Source organism: Nycticebus coucang, chromosome 18, assembly GCF_027406575.1.
Source record: "Nycticebus coucang isolate mNycCou1 chromosome 18, mNycCou1.pri, whole genome shotgun sequence".
Classification (NCBI taxonomy): Eukaryota; Metazoa; Chordata; class Mammalia; order Primates; family Lorisidae; genus Nycticebus; species Nycticebus coucang.
In genome coordinates this window covers 26832294-26848274 of record NC_069797.1, presented here as the reverse complement: position 1 = coordinate 26848274, position 15981 = coordinate 26832294, and positions in this window count along the sequence as shown.

Below are 15981 nucleotides of genomic sequence, written 5' to 3'. Positions count from 1 at the left end.
TTCTCCATGTTTCCTTTGTCATGTAAATAGTAATGGAATGATCATTTTGTGTACATAAATATTATTGCCTTTTTATTTAAATTCTTTAATGTTTAGCTCCATGAGACACTTCAGTTTAAATTGATGGAATAAATGTTACATGACACAATTACATTTTTCTTGACAAAGTGTCAAATATATGGAGTTTAAACCATGAAACATTTTCAAAAATAAAAAAACTGTTTAATTTTATATAAAATCTTATAGCATTATCAGCTTAGAGAGAATTGATGTTTTTATTATTGCCATTATATTCCAAAATATATATTGAGATAAATGAACTGGTGTAGAGTATCAGTTTACTATTTAGTTTTATGAATTGCCATACATATACATGCATAGAAATGAAAAGCTATCCCGGTAGTTTTTAAGAGAAAAATGAGGGAATGGCTATACATATGAAATTAAAAGGGTCTTCAACAGTAAATTGCAGTTATGCCATTTGCAACTTCAGTAATTAACAGGCTCCAAAATGTTCATGTATATTTCTTTGAAGGCTGCTAAAATGTATTCTTTATAGAGGACCACCTATTTTTCTCCCCAAGGAAATTGCAGTTTGTTAGTCATCACTTAAGCAGGATCTAAAAGTAAATGGACTCTTTTTACAAGTAAGTAATAAGAATTATTACTAAAATACAGCTTTGTGCCTTTAACCCTATGCCAACTTTCAAACACACAAGTAGATTACAGTACACTTACGGGATCAGAGCAGGATCTGTTTGGCCACATGCAACAGTAACCAGAAGCACGGCAGCAGGTAGAAGAGTGATTTAAAGCAAGTTGTCCTTAAAAATTCTGAGTTAAAAATCTATTCATCATTGAATACTTTTATTAATCCTATAGGAACTAGAAAAAACAACCTAGAAATTGAAATTTTTGGTGCCTATGTATTGGATGTAAAAGTTTTCATTTCTTCTATGTTTAACAATTGTAATATTTTAATGATTTTACTTCATACTCAGTTAATGGAACATTAACATATCTTTGGTGGACTTGTGGTAACAAAAAAATGCTAGCTAGTGGCTTTTTCCTTCTGTTTAAAGAGTTTTCTCTGAATTTAGTTAATATATGCCATCTGTTGAATAAAACTGTGGAAATGATCTCGTAAAAATGCTCTCTTGGAACTCCTTTTCCAGGTAAATCAGTAGAAATTCCTGATTGAATTAGGAGGTTAAACTAAGGAACCTGCTAAATTAGGAAAACTGGACACCTTAACCAACTTGTTTATGGAAATCTGACCTTTAAGAGAAAACAGCAGTGCTTCAAAGAAAATCCAATTTTAAATATTTTCTTGAACCTGTAGAGTCAAGTTTTTTTTAAAGAAAAAAATGGCATAGCATTCTAATAAATTTTGAAAGTTCATATATATCAGAAACTTCATAAAAATTTAAATGAAAATTTCAACTATTTATTTTTCCAGTTTTAAGGGGAAAATTACATTATTATGGTTGATAATTATGCCAACTTACCTTTCTAGTATGTTGCCTAGGTTCTTTTTTCTTTAATTCTACCTTTAAGAGGATCAGTGAAGTTAGTTACCAAGTAAAGTAAAATAAAGTGTATATCATAAAGTCATACATGACTTTTGCACAGTATTTATGTCATTTGCATTGCTGAATTCCTTTACATTTCATAAAATGCTAGGGAAATCATGATTAATAAATAAAATTGGCAAACAACTGTGGAGAGCAACTGGTTGAGTGCCTGACCACACAAGGCACAAAAGTGTGAAAATTGAGTCCTTAATGTCACCTATATCCTGGTGTACAGCACTAACAAATGTCTAAATACTTTGGGTTAACTTCACCAAGTAAGAAGACTAGATATCTTAAGATGTAAAATGTTCATGTTTATTACTCTTTTTAAATAAAAATCTCAGTATTTTCTATCTTATTTTTAGTTACACGAGTGTAGCAATTTCATTGCATCATTTTAATCAGCACCTATAAATCCTCAGTCTTTTGAGTTTTGTTTTACTAGTTTCTCTAACTGGCATTTTGAGTTTTGTTTTACTGGTTTGTCTAACTGGTATAAGTTTGGCAGAGTTATATTTATTAATGCTTTATATTTTTATCTCTTTTTTATATACACACATATATGTATAAAACATTATTGTCCTTCTGAGGGTTTGTGGGGAAAAGAAATAGTACCTTTTCTCCTTTTGATTCCTTAGTTCCTGAATAGATTAGTGCTAGTCATTTAGTCATTTCTAAGTTTCAGAATTTACTTTGATAAATTAGAAAAATGAATTGTCAGCAATGAAAAACGTCCATTTAGTATCAATTGAGGAAGTGAAAATAATATATATGTTGGAAACAGATTACACTTGAATGCTTAAGTACGTATTTGTTTCATAATCACTACATGCTTTTTCATGATTTACAAAGATTTGGTGAAGAAAAGTGATGTCCTTAAGGCCTATATATGCCATTGCAATCAATTACTCTGCTTTTCTGTCCGCTCAGGTGTTCACAGGAGCAGGAAGGTGGAATGCCAGCCTTTCACTTTAATCACACTTTTATGCTTCATTTTCTTTCTATTAAATCTTCATTTATACTAGTATGTAAAATAGTTACTAAATGATTAATCTTGTAATTTCCACTTGTAATTTAACAAAATGCAGACACGTGACATGCTCATGTTATTTAATGTATTCCAACATATTTCATTTAAAAGAAAAATCTCTCACCTGTGTTAAGGCAGTGAAATATTTCTTGATGTTAGGACCAAATGAACCATCTTTCCAGTTAAACAAGTTTTATGTCAGAGGACCAAGTGGTTAAAAGAAGAAAATTCGTGCATTTACTTCGCTTCCCCATTCCCATTCGAAGCTTGGGTTCAGTACGACCCATATCACTATCCATCTTCATACTGAGCGAAGTAAACTGAAGGGAAGTTCATAATTTATTTTTTCTTATCTAAACAGAAAAACCAATGAAATGGAATAATAAATCTGAGTTTTAATCTTCACTACATAGCTGAAAACCTTGTCTATTGGCCATGTTGGATTACTCCCTAGTGAAAAATCCATAAACTTCTCTATAAGCCAGTGAAATAAACTAGTAGTCTGGCAGTAACTTCTAAAAAGTTTTTAAATTCTAATTTTCAATTAGAAAAAAAAATAGAATGAGGCTTTTTAAGGAATTTTTGCACATTTCACTAATAATCAGGCAGGCGCAGTCTTAAAATTCAGGCTTCCTTTTTTGTTTCATTACTATTAAATACTTTCCTATGAAGGAAACATTTTTCCTCAAAATATTAATTAAAAAATACTTCTTATATACCACAATTTTGTAAACTCCCTATGTGTAACTCTTTCCTGTTGATATGTGATTCCTCTTCATTGAATTTGATTATCTGCTGGTGTTGGTGCCAATAGATTTGTGAATATCCTGTCGATGAGTCCATGTATAGGTGTATATATATAATATTTTTCCAGCTAATAGCTGAACTGTGTGATTGTTTACTATATACCACACTGTTTGCACAGAGCAGGGCTTCCGTTAACAATGGCAGTTTTTATTTCTAACTTTGAAAATCAGTTCACTGAATTTCATTGGTGTGCATTTTTTCTGTTCATCTTTCTCCTGACTGAATGTAGATTCCTATTGAAAGGCCTACATTTCAAATATATATTAATTTTATCTTTCAATATCTAGAAAAATGGAAATATACACGGGTAAGAAGTATTTCTTAAAATGCCTTAGTTTGATAAGGTATTAAAAATTGCGATGACTGGCTGCCAAGACGTCTAGTAACTGCACGGCGGATGACACCTGGCATGAAGGTAATTCTCATTCACCTTGGCACCAGGTTCTGCACATTCCAATCTGATATTCTACTTTGGCATTTAAGTACACCACGAAAATAATAGAGATTTTCATGACATTGGAGGGTTTCAGTCATTAGTTTCAAAATGGATTGCTGTTGATTCGTAGGACTGTACCAATGAGGAGAAGCACACACAAAGGATGTTTGTGTTGTGTTAATGCCGAATGGCTGGTCAGTGACTGAGAGGTTAGGCCTGCTTTTTGAAATGTTTTGAGATAGAGAGGGCTAAAAGCTCTGATGGCAAATAGCAACTTTGTTCATTTCTGACCAGTTTTTATAGCCGGTTTGGCACGTCCTGCACGCACACACTATTAATCTCAAATTACACAGTGACTTAAGGTTAGAACGAAAACTAAATTAACTTTCCTTTAATGCGCATGTCTACTGATAAAACAGTCACTGCTACACATTCTTCTAAAACTTCGATAATACCACATAGAGTAGTAAAGAAAAACATGCTGTTAGCCAAATGCCCACAAACCGGTAAGTACCAGCTGCAGGGGAGTGGGCTGCTTGCTTACCCGTCCTCTGAAGTCCGGACCATCTGAAGGTAGAGACCTTGTCTTATAAAAAGCACAGTGTGGAGATTCCAAAAGACTTATGGTGATGTGTCTGCAGGTGCCAGTCCCCATAGCCAGTTTCTGAATACTGGACTTTTACCTCCAAAGTACCCAGGCTTTATCGGCCTATTTAGGGTTCAGCCCCGGTTTCAGCCTGACTCTGCTCAGTAAGAATTCTGTCTCTGCACCATCTCAGAAAGTGGGCACAGAGGCATATAGGCCTTTTGCGTGTATGTTTTTAAATTTATTTGTACTAAGAAATGCTTCTTACCTCCTTTGTTTTCTTTTAGTTTGGTTTTTAGATTGCTGCATAGGATTTTCCACTTAGTTTACTTTGTATTTTGAAAAGCTGCAGGTAGTTTTCAAGATCTGATAGAATTTTAATGGAAGCCTTGTATAAATTAAATTAAGTAAAACTGGTAAAGAAGAGTTTACTTGTCTGTAGTGAATCCAGGATTCTAAAGTAGGTTTAAAAATGAATTGTCTAATTTGTAAAATATGTAATGATATCAGACAGATAAATTTTCTGTGTGAGAATTCTGTCAAAGAGAACGCTTTTCATTTTTAATGAATGTTCTGCAGAATGAATTATGATGCATTTTTGTACTTCAGTCTCTGTAGTTTATCTCAACATATTAATAAAGAGGTCTGTTCTCACTGTAAAAAAAAAAAAAAAAGTCAGGGCAGGGCTACCAGCCAAGTGAGACACAGATTGGGGAACACAAACAATGTGGAAAACATGAAATGACAGAAGTTTATGACTTGTAGGCCCATGAAGGAAGAGGGGAAGCAGTTAGGGAACAGTAGGAAGGTCACAGGACAGTATGCACAGCCAGGAGGTGTGCAGGAGAGAGATGGGCTTAGGCCTTTACTGGTGTCCAGGACATTACTTAAGCAGGTTTCCCATGGGGAGCTCTAACAGATGGGCTTAGAGCAGATGGTGCACATCCCAGCGGGTCACAGCATGACTAAGAGATGGACACTGTGCACATCTGCACAGGCTATATGGGATGGCAGAGTCACAGCAGTGAGTCAGACTGATGAAGTCAACATGTCCCAGACGGAGGTAATCACCCGCACAGGACTGTATAGAACAGATATCTGGACCAACCACACTGAAGAGCTGGGAGGAGCTTGAGAAGAGAAACAGTGTCAAGGGCAACTGTGTCCTGCTTCCAGTATGAGAAGGTTGGGCCTATATTCACAATGGATGCTGAGAAACATCAAATATAAAAATCTACTACACATCCTCAGAATTCACTCCCAAAGATGCTCTTCTACTCCTGCGGATGTAAATTGAAAACACCCTGTAGTTCCTTCAGTATATAGGCTCTCTTCTCCAGAAGCAGGTAACACCCCACCCGATCTGTGCGATGCTGAGAACTAACTCAAGGGCCTAGACAGGAATGAGGGGAGGTAGGGGTGGGATTTGAAGAGATTGACCTCAGCTTGCGAGCACTGTAGACAGATGCTCTGTCACTAGAAGATTTTTCTTCTAACACTAAGGGTGAGACTCCCTAGCACAGCAAAGGAACTTCCGGGAAGATGAGGGCCAGGGAGACAGGGGTTTGAAAGTTATCGGCATTGAGTATGAGTGGCCAAATATTCCATTCCTCCCTGCAGTGGCCTACAGCTTCCCCATCTCAGCTTGATGTAGGGATGAGCCCTGGAGGATCCAGCACCAAAGTGGGGTTACAATTCGACATCCTCAGCATCAGACCCACGACTTGCTTTTCATCCTCATCTGCTCTGCAAAGAAAAGATTGACCCTTTCAAATGGCCCTGGAGGTTTTCTGATTTTCCATATATGTGCTTGTTGACTTCAATATCTCCTTCCCCTATGCTGATTTCCAGGGCCTGCAGAGGAAACCAGTTCCGACTATAACCTTTATACCACTATTGTCTTGACAAATCCTAATTGCCACAGACCCTGGATATCCCATTGCTGTGTCATGACCTTGACTTTATCCTCAGCCACCACTAGTGATCTTCTGAATATCACTGAATTTCATGAATCACTGTTTTGCCATTCTCTTAGGAAGGAGAGGATTCCTGCCATATTAAATGTTAAACTAACCAAATTCCATAATTCCATGTTTGAGTGTTTGATTAATGCATCCCCTCCAGATACCATTTATCACAAGAATCCTCACAGGAAACAGAACTATCAAAGGTTAAAATAAGTGAACTTTAATAAAGGTACTATTTACAAAGGCATGGGGGAGGAGGAGGGAAACCACCAGGGATAGTACAAAATTCTGAGGCGAGTAACAGGAAGGCCTTTGCACCCCAGGCCTGACAGAACAAGAGGAGGGGGGCAGTTATGAAAGCACAGAGAGAGAATAAGAGAGAGAGTGAGAGAGAGAGATAGAGGGAGAGAGGTGGGGGGGTCGCTGCCTGGTACAAATTGTAACTCTTAAAAGATGCAGCAGCGGGCGGCGCCTGTGGCTCAGTCAGTAAGGCGCCGGCCCCATATACCGAGGGTGGCGGGTTCAAACCCGGCCCCGGCTGAACTGCAACCAAAAAATAGCCGGGCGTTGTGGCGGGCGCCTGTAGTCCCAGCTGCTTCGGAGGCTGAGGTCAGAGAATCGCTTAAGCCCAGGAGTTGGAGGTTGCTGTGAGCTGTGTGATGCCATGGCACTCTACTGAGGGCCATGAAGTGAGACTGTCTCTACAAAAAAAAAAAAAAAAGATGCAGCAGCCACAAGTTCGTAGTTCATCAATAAACATTTCTACCTCCCTCCCTTTCCTTCCTCCAATGTCTGCTGCAGCTCTCTATTGACTGACCTGGAAAGCAAAGAAAAACTGATCTGGACAAGCAACAGGAAGTCAGTGCCTTTGCCCCCAGGCCTGACAGAACAAGAGGAGGGGGCCAGTTATGAAAGGAGAGACAGAGAGAGAGAGAGAGAGAGAGAGACCCGCTGCCTGGTACAAACTGTAACTCTTAAAGATGCAGCAGCCACAAGTTCGTAGTTCATCAATAAACTTTTCTCCCTCCCTCCCTTTCCTTCCTCCAATGTCTGCTGCAGCTCTCTATTGACTGACCCTGCCAGAAGATTCCCACAGCTCCGGGCACAGTGGAAAGCAAAGAAGAACTGATCTGGAGGTTGCTGTGTCTGCTGCGATCCATTGTTTAGGTTTTCTTTTTTTTATTTCCGGTTAATGTGAGTGTAAAAACAACTAGGATGCAATATTTGCATTTCTCAGGTTGAGTCCTCTCTTGCAGTTGTGTCGTACACACAAAAAGTGTGCCATATACCCTGGCACAGTGTCCATTACGTGTGAGCACACCAATCCCCTCGCCTCCTCTCCCCTCCCTCGCTCCACCTCCCCCCAACCTGAATTGAATTGAGTTATTATCTTTTCCCAGACAACCACTTCGCATCCGCTACTGTGTATCTCTATGTTCCATACCAGTGTTTTGCAAATTTTCTACCTCATGTCACACTTGAAACTATAGTTAAACTTCCATTGTGCACTTAAATTATGCTGATCAATAAGGAGAATTTTCAAAAAGGAATATACTTAGTGTGCTTTCAAAATTATTTTGAAATTTTTTCAAAAATAATTGCATGATCATTAAAATCACTGCTTCATACCGTTGTTCAGAAACCTCTCTTCTCTGGTTCCACTTTTTGTGGTTTCCTCATTGATTAGAACCACTTGTTTTTGTAGTGCTACTTTTCTTATAGTTTTTAACACTTATCACCTTGTGGTTGCCCTAAAAGTATTACGGTATTGATCAGTCTGTTAACTTAAATACCCAAATATCTAGGTTTACATCAGATAAAAGATGGCTTATGTCAATTGTCAGAAAAGATTAGTATGACCTACATCTACTATAGGAAGTCTTAGTACCTGATGAACATAGCACAAAGTTCTTAGTCTAAACTTCTTCCCAGGTTGATTCCTCTTTGCTTGTATACTCAGATCCTGATAAGTTTATGTCACACATTTTTCCCTGAAGATTCCCTCCACTGTCTGAACTCTGACTTTAAGGTTTTCTCCATGAAGAAGAACTTGGAAATCATGTGTTAGGTGATGGAGAGAGAGGGAGTGATTTTCAAGAGACAGACAATTAGAAATAGAGCTGCAATAAACATTCTGGTGCAAATGTCTTTGTAGAAAAATGATTTTTGTTCTTCTAGGTAGATACCTAGTAATGGAATCGAGAGATCATAGGGAAGATAAACTTTTAGATGTTAGAGAATTCTCCTTACGATGGAATTGAAATTCATTCTTCTTAGTAAAGTATTGCAAGACTGGAAAAATGAATATCCAATGTATGCAAAACTAACTTGAACCAATTTATAAACAATTACATGTTTACATGAACAATAAAACAGAAATATATTCTAGTACTTGGGCGGGGAGGAGGAGGAGAAGGGGAGGATGATTGACAGAAGGAGGGAGGGTATGTGGGCATCTCACCTAATGGGCACAATGTGTGAGGGGTTCTTTTATGACTCCAACTTTTCCTTGGAACTGAGAACAATGTAATATAAAATTTGTAGCCTCATATTATTTTGAAATAAAATAAAGAGATCAACACAATCATATTTGCATATAATAAATATACCTTCGGGTCCAGTAACCAGACATATCTATAAAGAAGTCTGGCTGAGAAAAGGAGATAGAAATTCCATCATAGGCAGAACTGGGTAAAAGATGGAGAAGGATTCATTGAGTGACTAAAGAGATGATAATGTGTCCATTAATGGGAAAGAGCTGGTGTTGAGCCCGATATTGGAGATAAAAGGCAGCATTTGAAAGATTCAATGATCAATATAACTAAGAAGACAGTAGAACATAAGGATGAGGGCATATTGGGTGCAGGTGCACTTTGCATCCGTGTCTTGAGAGAAAAAGAACAGAAAGGATGAAGGTACCTGAAAATGATGTCCAAGGGAAAATATTGAATACTCCCTCTGGGTTTAAATTTCTCTGTGAAGGAGGAAGTGACACGCATGTTGCTAGGGGAGTTTACTGAGAGTTCTGTGGTGAGTTTGTAAAGAGTGGCAAAGGTTTGGATGCACTGCCATGGGTAACAGGAAAGACAGGACCACTAAAGATTGTTTAGCGTCCAAATGAAATGCAGCATCATGAATTACAGCTCCTGCCTTGTGTGATTTCTCCACTATCCCTTGGCTATTCAGAAACAGGGAGTGAAAATATGGGCAGCTTGTCATAGACTTGAGGTTTTGCTGGAAGTGTATATGGCCATGGACTTTAGACTAGGAGGGATGAAAGTGGTAGAACTGCCCTGGCTACCTGGCACAAAACACAGGTTTATGGGCTACAAATCACTATCAGACAGGAAGGAGGGCTTGGGGGGGACACAATATCCATTCCTTACCAAGAGCTCCAGTACACTGGTCAACATTTGGAGGCCAAAATAAGCAAGTAGGAAGAAGTGAACTAACTCCTACCATTCTAACTAAGCATACACTCCAGGTTCCCCAAAACCTATGCCCTCAAATCAGCACAGAGAAAAGATATCACTCTTAGGAGAACATTTATTGGGAAGAATCTCTTGATTCTTATTTTAAGAGAGTGAGTTTCCTCTTAGGAAAAGTAGGGAAGCAGAGAGACCCTGCAATCTCAGCAGTGCAATGGGGCCTGCAGATGCCTGGTCAACTTGTAACATGGAAGGGGTCATGGATGGGTCACAGTCTCACCGTTCGCCATGGGTGGGGAACGATCCTGACACAATTGGGGGCTGCCCTTTTGAGACAATCTTCTTGCCCCTTCTGTTTTATTTTGCATTTAAAATCACACTTACAACATGGAAGCATTTACTTTCTAATGTGATGTTCAGTATGAGGCCATCCCTTCAGTGACAGGGATGGGGAAGACATGTGCTCCTAAACATGTCTTCATGAATCTTCTCTATGCCTCCATGAGGGTGCACAGAAGAGTCTGCCTGCCATTCTCAATTGTACATTCTCTGTTGGCTCATGCTTGGCATAAAACGGAGATTGTCTTAGGGATCCCTGTCTTTCCTTTGTGCACAGGTGAGGAGGCAGGTGGGTTTAATCCAAGGTGGCAACTGAATTTTTTGTCCCAAACTATTCTACATGACTAGCTTTAGAGCTTCTTCTACATGGGGGCATGGAGATCTCACCTTCAGAATTTGGTGTTCCCATGTGTTCCATTTGTTTCAGACCTAGGCTCCTTCTTGAGGGCCTTGAATTATTTCGTGATTTTCTAGGCCTTTCAGAGAGTTAGACCCAGATCCTTATCTGAAGACCTCTTTAGATCACTCAGCAGATGATCTTTTTGCCTATTCCTCAGGCTAAGTTCCTGATCCTTCTGAATATCCTTGTTAAGTGAAGCATTTCTCAGCATCTCTCTTCGATGCTTCTAGTTTGGCTGAATCCAAAATTCTCTTGAGATGATGCTCCCCTGTTTTCTTCAGAAGCTCCGTGCTGAGAGAAAAATCTCCAGAAGGATGGGGTTTGGAATATAACCTTGGAGGACTGGCTGGGGAATATTGGGAACTGGAGTACAAAAGTCTTCCAGGGATTTCTTGATCACAGAGTATAAACCCCACATAATTTGCTGCTCTTTCTGTGACACATTCCAGATCAGGTGGGAAATGTAAGAAGCCATAACACACTAAGCCTCATTCTGGGGTTGTTGAAAACACGCCCACCAGAATGTAATCTGGGATACGCAACCAGGTGACAGGACTGGGAGCAGGAATTGAAATTGGGCCTGAGGCTGGAACTGAGTGAAGGTTAAGGAATGGAGACTGGGCAGTGTTTGACACATGAAGAGAGGCTGGAGATGGTTAATTACTGCGGATGTTTAGCCATGAAGGTATTTGAGATTGAAGAACACAGATTTTGAGGACCAGTCACCTGGGACAAATAACACAAAGGCAGTGAATCAACCTGCAGTGACATGTGAGCTGCATGTATTTTGCTCTATGTCATCCTCAAAGTTCTTAGGACACAGGAGCTGCTGTCCACATGCAGGTCTTCTGGTTTGCCTTTGCTGGTTCACAAAGGGAATCTGCTGAGCCATGCTTGCTGGCAAAGGATACTAACATTCTGCATGAAAAATTGACCATATTTTGCCATGTATGCTGTGCACCCATGATTTGGCCCAAACATTCTGGAAAACACAACCCAGCTCTTGGCCACAAGAGACACATGTGGAGAGGGCTAACCCTCCTCTGTAAACATGCAGATTGTGCCACCTTTCCACAGCCACCCACTCTGTGAAGGCTGCCCCTTCCCTTGATCCTCATAGCCATTCGCTCCTCATCAGTTCATAGGTCACAAACAACTTTCCCACATGTGGCCACTGGGGCAGGAGCTTATGAGCTGCTCAACCCAAAGGCAGCCATGATGGTCTGTGAGACCCACACAGGGCTCACAAAACCCTCTGTGTGGGGCTCCAAACCCTCTCTGCACAGGACACCCAAACCATCTGTGCAAGGCTCCCACCCCCCTTTTCGCAGCGGCACCTCAGACAACAGATCCCACCAAACAAGGTCAAGGGCCTGCCTCGCCAGCCCCACCACAGCCCCCTCCCTTGGTCACGGCACTAGGCGGAGGCCACACTGACTCCCTCTCACCAACTCTTGGATTCTCCTGGACTGGAGCCCAATAAACTCAGTAGGCCCAAGAAGGAAAGCACAACAGCTCCTGGAGGCCCCCACTCCAAAGCCATACTACACACACATGATGTGTATTCTTGTTTATCACTCAAAAATTGGGGCAAATAGTTGCACATTATACATGGTAAATTTTGGTAGTTGGGAGTCTGGCCTAAATTTCTTTGGGAAAAAACCTGTTTTCTTGTCCTTTTCCTTCCATATCATGAAATCAGCATGGTTTTAAACTTGTTTCTCCATGAGGGCCAGAACATCAGACTTGGGCAGGAAAAGATAAACAGATGTTACAAGGTTAGCTGTGGGGTCTCTCACAAATGAAGACTTAGTATGGAAAAGGAAAGAAACTCCAGAGGTGGAGGCTCCCACAGGAGCATTCTGACACTGCTTGGAGGATCAGTGCCTCTGAATGCTGGGACATAGAGGACAGCTCATCAGCACCATCTAGTGAGAACATCTCCAGAATAAGCTTCTTTAGATGGAAACATGTTCAGATTGAGTCACAGCTAAAGTGTCATCTGGTGGTGGTGAAGCAGACAGGCTGTTGGTTCCTGATGATCAACATTTGAATCAGTGGGACCATTTTCTGGGATAAACTTGGTAAGAGATTGACATCTCAGGAAAGACAGAGTTCAAAATCACTTGACAGTGTTCAGAGAGAAAGTCCCCTCTGATTAGAGAACAACATCTGCTCCCTGAGTGTCACATGGTGGGAGAGGAAGAAAGGCAACTGGCTGGGTGCTGAATGTCCCCTGGGAATGTGGCATCCAAGGGAGGAACAGGCATTGGGAACAGAGAGTGACTGAGCGATGAGGGTGAAGTTCAGTGACATAAGGGGGGCCTCAGGTCAGGAGAGAAAATGGAGGGTAGAGATGAAGGTGGTTTGGATAGAGGGGCCGGTGTTAATTCTCCCGGAGGGCTTCCTGGGAGTGCAGAGGACAGAGTGGCTGAAGATTGTCTCACGGAAACCACAGGAGTGAACAGGCCTGAGGAGGGAGCAGCAGCATCATGGACTCCCAGGACAGCAGTGGCGTGACTTCAGCAGTTGTTCCATGGCACGTCTCACGCGGGGAGTCTGGATACACAGCTGACAAATGTGGACTGTACCACGGTGATACCCTGGGGGCTACAGAAGACAGGAGGCACAAAACTGCTTCCAGGACCAGGTCAAGGAAAGGGGAGCCTACTCGTCTAGCAGGGTGGGGCTGCCTGAAGCCTGCTCCCCCTCAAATCATCACACCCTTGACTTCACAATACCCTCTGTGGCCTCATCCCAAGCCTGTCACTCACATCAACCATCCCATGGCTACCACCTCGCATGACCATTGCAGGACACACTGAATTCCTGAAATGTATAGAGCATGCAATCTAAAGGGTCCAGGAAAGACAAAGAAAGATTCATCACCTTTTCAGAGTAGAATTCAGCTTCCTTCTCTCTTCGGCTTCTATTTACATAACTCTCCAAAAGTGGCAAAACTGGAGAGTAGGTGATATGTAAGGAAGATAGGAGCACAGGGATCATACTGGAGTGCCTTTAGGGGAGACCCCGGGGTTATGGTACTCTGATGACCCCAAATCAGCCAACGAAGTCAAATGGTCAACAGAAATATTAACAGATTCAAGTCTGTGTGGTTTCATGTATGAAGTACGTTATCGCACATGCTGCTCAAACCACCACGTGAAGCTCAGACATCAGTGTTTACTTCAAAGGGGAGGCTGAGCACCCAGGAAGTCAAAGTGCTGATACAGTCAGGAGACAGAAGTGCTGACTCCAAACCAACCTGTAGTCTTTCCTGGACATCTCCCTTGGCCACCTATTGGGGAATACCCAGTGCCAAGTCAGTTACTGGTTCTGGCCCACAGATGAGCAGAGCGGGGACACTGAAGGGTCTTGTTGTTTTATATCTTCCTCAGAGAGCTCTGTTTTCCCAGGAGACACTGTCTTGCAACTGACATCCTCTGAGAACATGGACATAGGGCCTCACGGAGGTAACAGGAAGATTCACAATTGGAGAGCTTGGTCAAATACCCAGAACCTTACCTTTCAATGTTCCACCTTCCTTCCCCTGTTCGCTCTGCCCTGATGCTGCTGAGAACAAAAGGAAAAAAACACCTCTTCCCTAAGAGGCTCAGACATTCATTATCCAAGAATAATGGGCCTCCCCATTTTATCAAATAGAAACGTATTCTTCTTATCCATTTTTAACAGTGATGGAATATTTCCTATTTTCCTTCTCTCAAAAAATCAAGAGAGGATTTTGTTATGGAATCTCCTCTTACAGTTCTCAGAAGTTCTCTGCTCAAGCGGGACACAGAATCAGAAACCAACAGTTACATCTGCTCCCTCAGAGGACCCTGTATTCTCAGGACAGAACATAGATGGTCTGGATGTTGCTCTCCTGAGCAGCTCAACCTAAAGGAAGGGTTGGCTGAGTGATACCAAACATGAGAAAGCAACAATCAAGTTTCACTTTCTCAATATGCCAATCCAGAATCACGAAGTCACGTGTTTAGGTATTTATCTTAGTCGCCTCCCCACACCCAGATAGGGACCCTGTTTCCTAAAGTGGAAGCCTTCATCCTCCTGAACCCCTAGCCCTGGCCAACCTCTCTCCCTGGAGGAGTGATGCTCTTTCACTCTCTAAGCCAATCAGACTCATTTAGAAATGTGAGAATGGGATTGGGAAACAGCAACAGGGAATCCCTCTTGGGAGTTCCTTACCTTTTTATGTCTGTGCCTTTCCAGAAGGTTGGTGAGAATGCTTTCAATACAAGGTAGCAGAGGCACAAAAGGAACAAAGTGAAACAGAAGCAGAACTCAGGCAGGGCTCTTTATAGTTGTTCAGAAAACAGGAACTCTTCTGCACTGTCTGGATTGCGGGGCTGCCTGAAGCAACTGAGTGCTGAAGGTGTCCAGGCTTGGCTGTAGCCTCAGGCTTGCATCACAGAGGACAGGAGAGTCATAAAGGGGTTTTGAGGGTGGGAGGGACATCAAGAGGAGGGCAGCCACAGCCCCCACCCACCAACCCAGCAGATCCTCTGCCCCTGTTGGGACTTCTGGGTCCCAATGTCCTCCCCTGCCATCCCATTTTACAAATTCACCCTTTCTTCTATACCGTATGTTTACCTCATACGGTAATGAAATGTTCCATTGGTTTTATCTGTAACCAGCTATTACCTGAGTTCTGCTTTGCTTTGTGCAGCCTTTGACTTGGACCTTGGAAGTCTGAAATAGCTGAAATTTTTTCCTCTACCCAGACATTTATACTCTCAAGATTACACACATCCTCAAATCTATCTTATCTACAGAATTTTGTTGCCTTACTCTAACCTAGATATAAAACCTAAAGTCCAGGACTCTACATTAATTTCATTACAGGTCTTTGGCTCCCCCATGCCAGGCATAGGTCATACTGTGATAAACATTTGACTCCCTCAGCCCATGGTGGCAAGGTAGGACCTAGGAGTGTCAAAGCCTTCAGGCAGAATCTGGTCTTGAGCAGCCTCACCTGAGTCTTCCATGGGCCATGTGAACATCATCTTTCCTATAGTCCAGCTCTTCATGTCAGGGGTATATACTCCCTATTTTCCTACACCTTTTTCCTAAACATTGTTTGTAAAGTATTTCTCAGATGATAGGTGTCCTCTGAACTGTCTCTGAACTTCTCATGTGTCTCCTAAATTCTGCAGCCCTTCACTTGCCAAGATCTGCCACTCTATCCTCCCTTTGATATGCACGGTCAATCAAGTTTTCAGTTCAGAAATATTTCCTTCTGGAAAATAGGAGACACAGACATCTGTATATTTGGGGCTCTGCCCCTGACCTCATAATGCAGTTGTAGCTATAAGTCCTAGATAGTTCAAGATCTATGCAAATGCCAAGAACTGGCTTTCCTACCAAAAGTATTTGTAACTGCCAAGTGGCCTCTG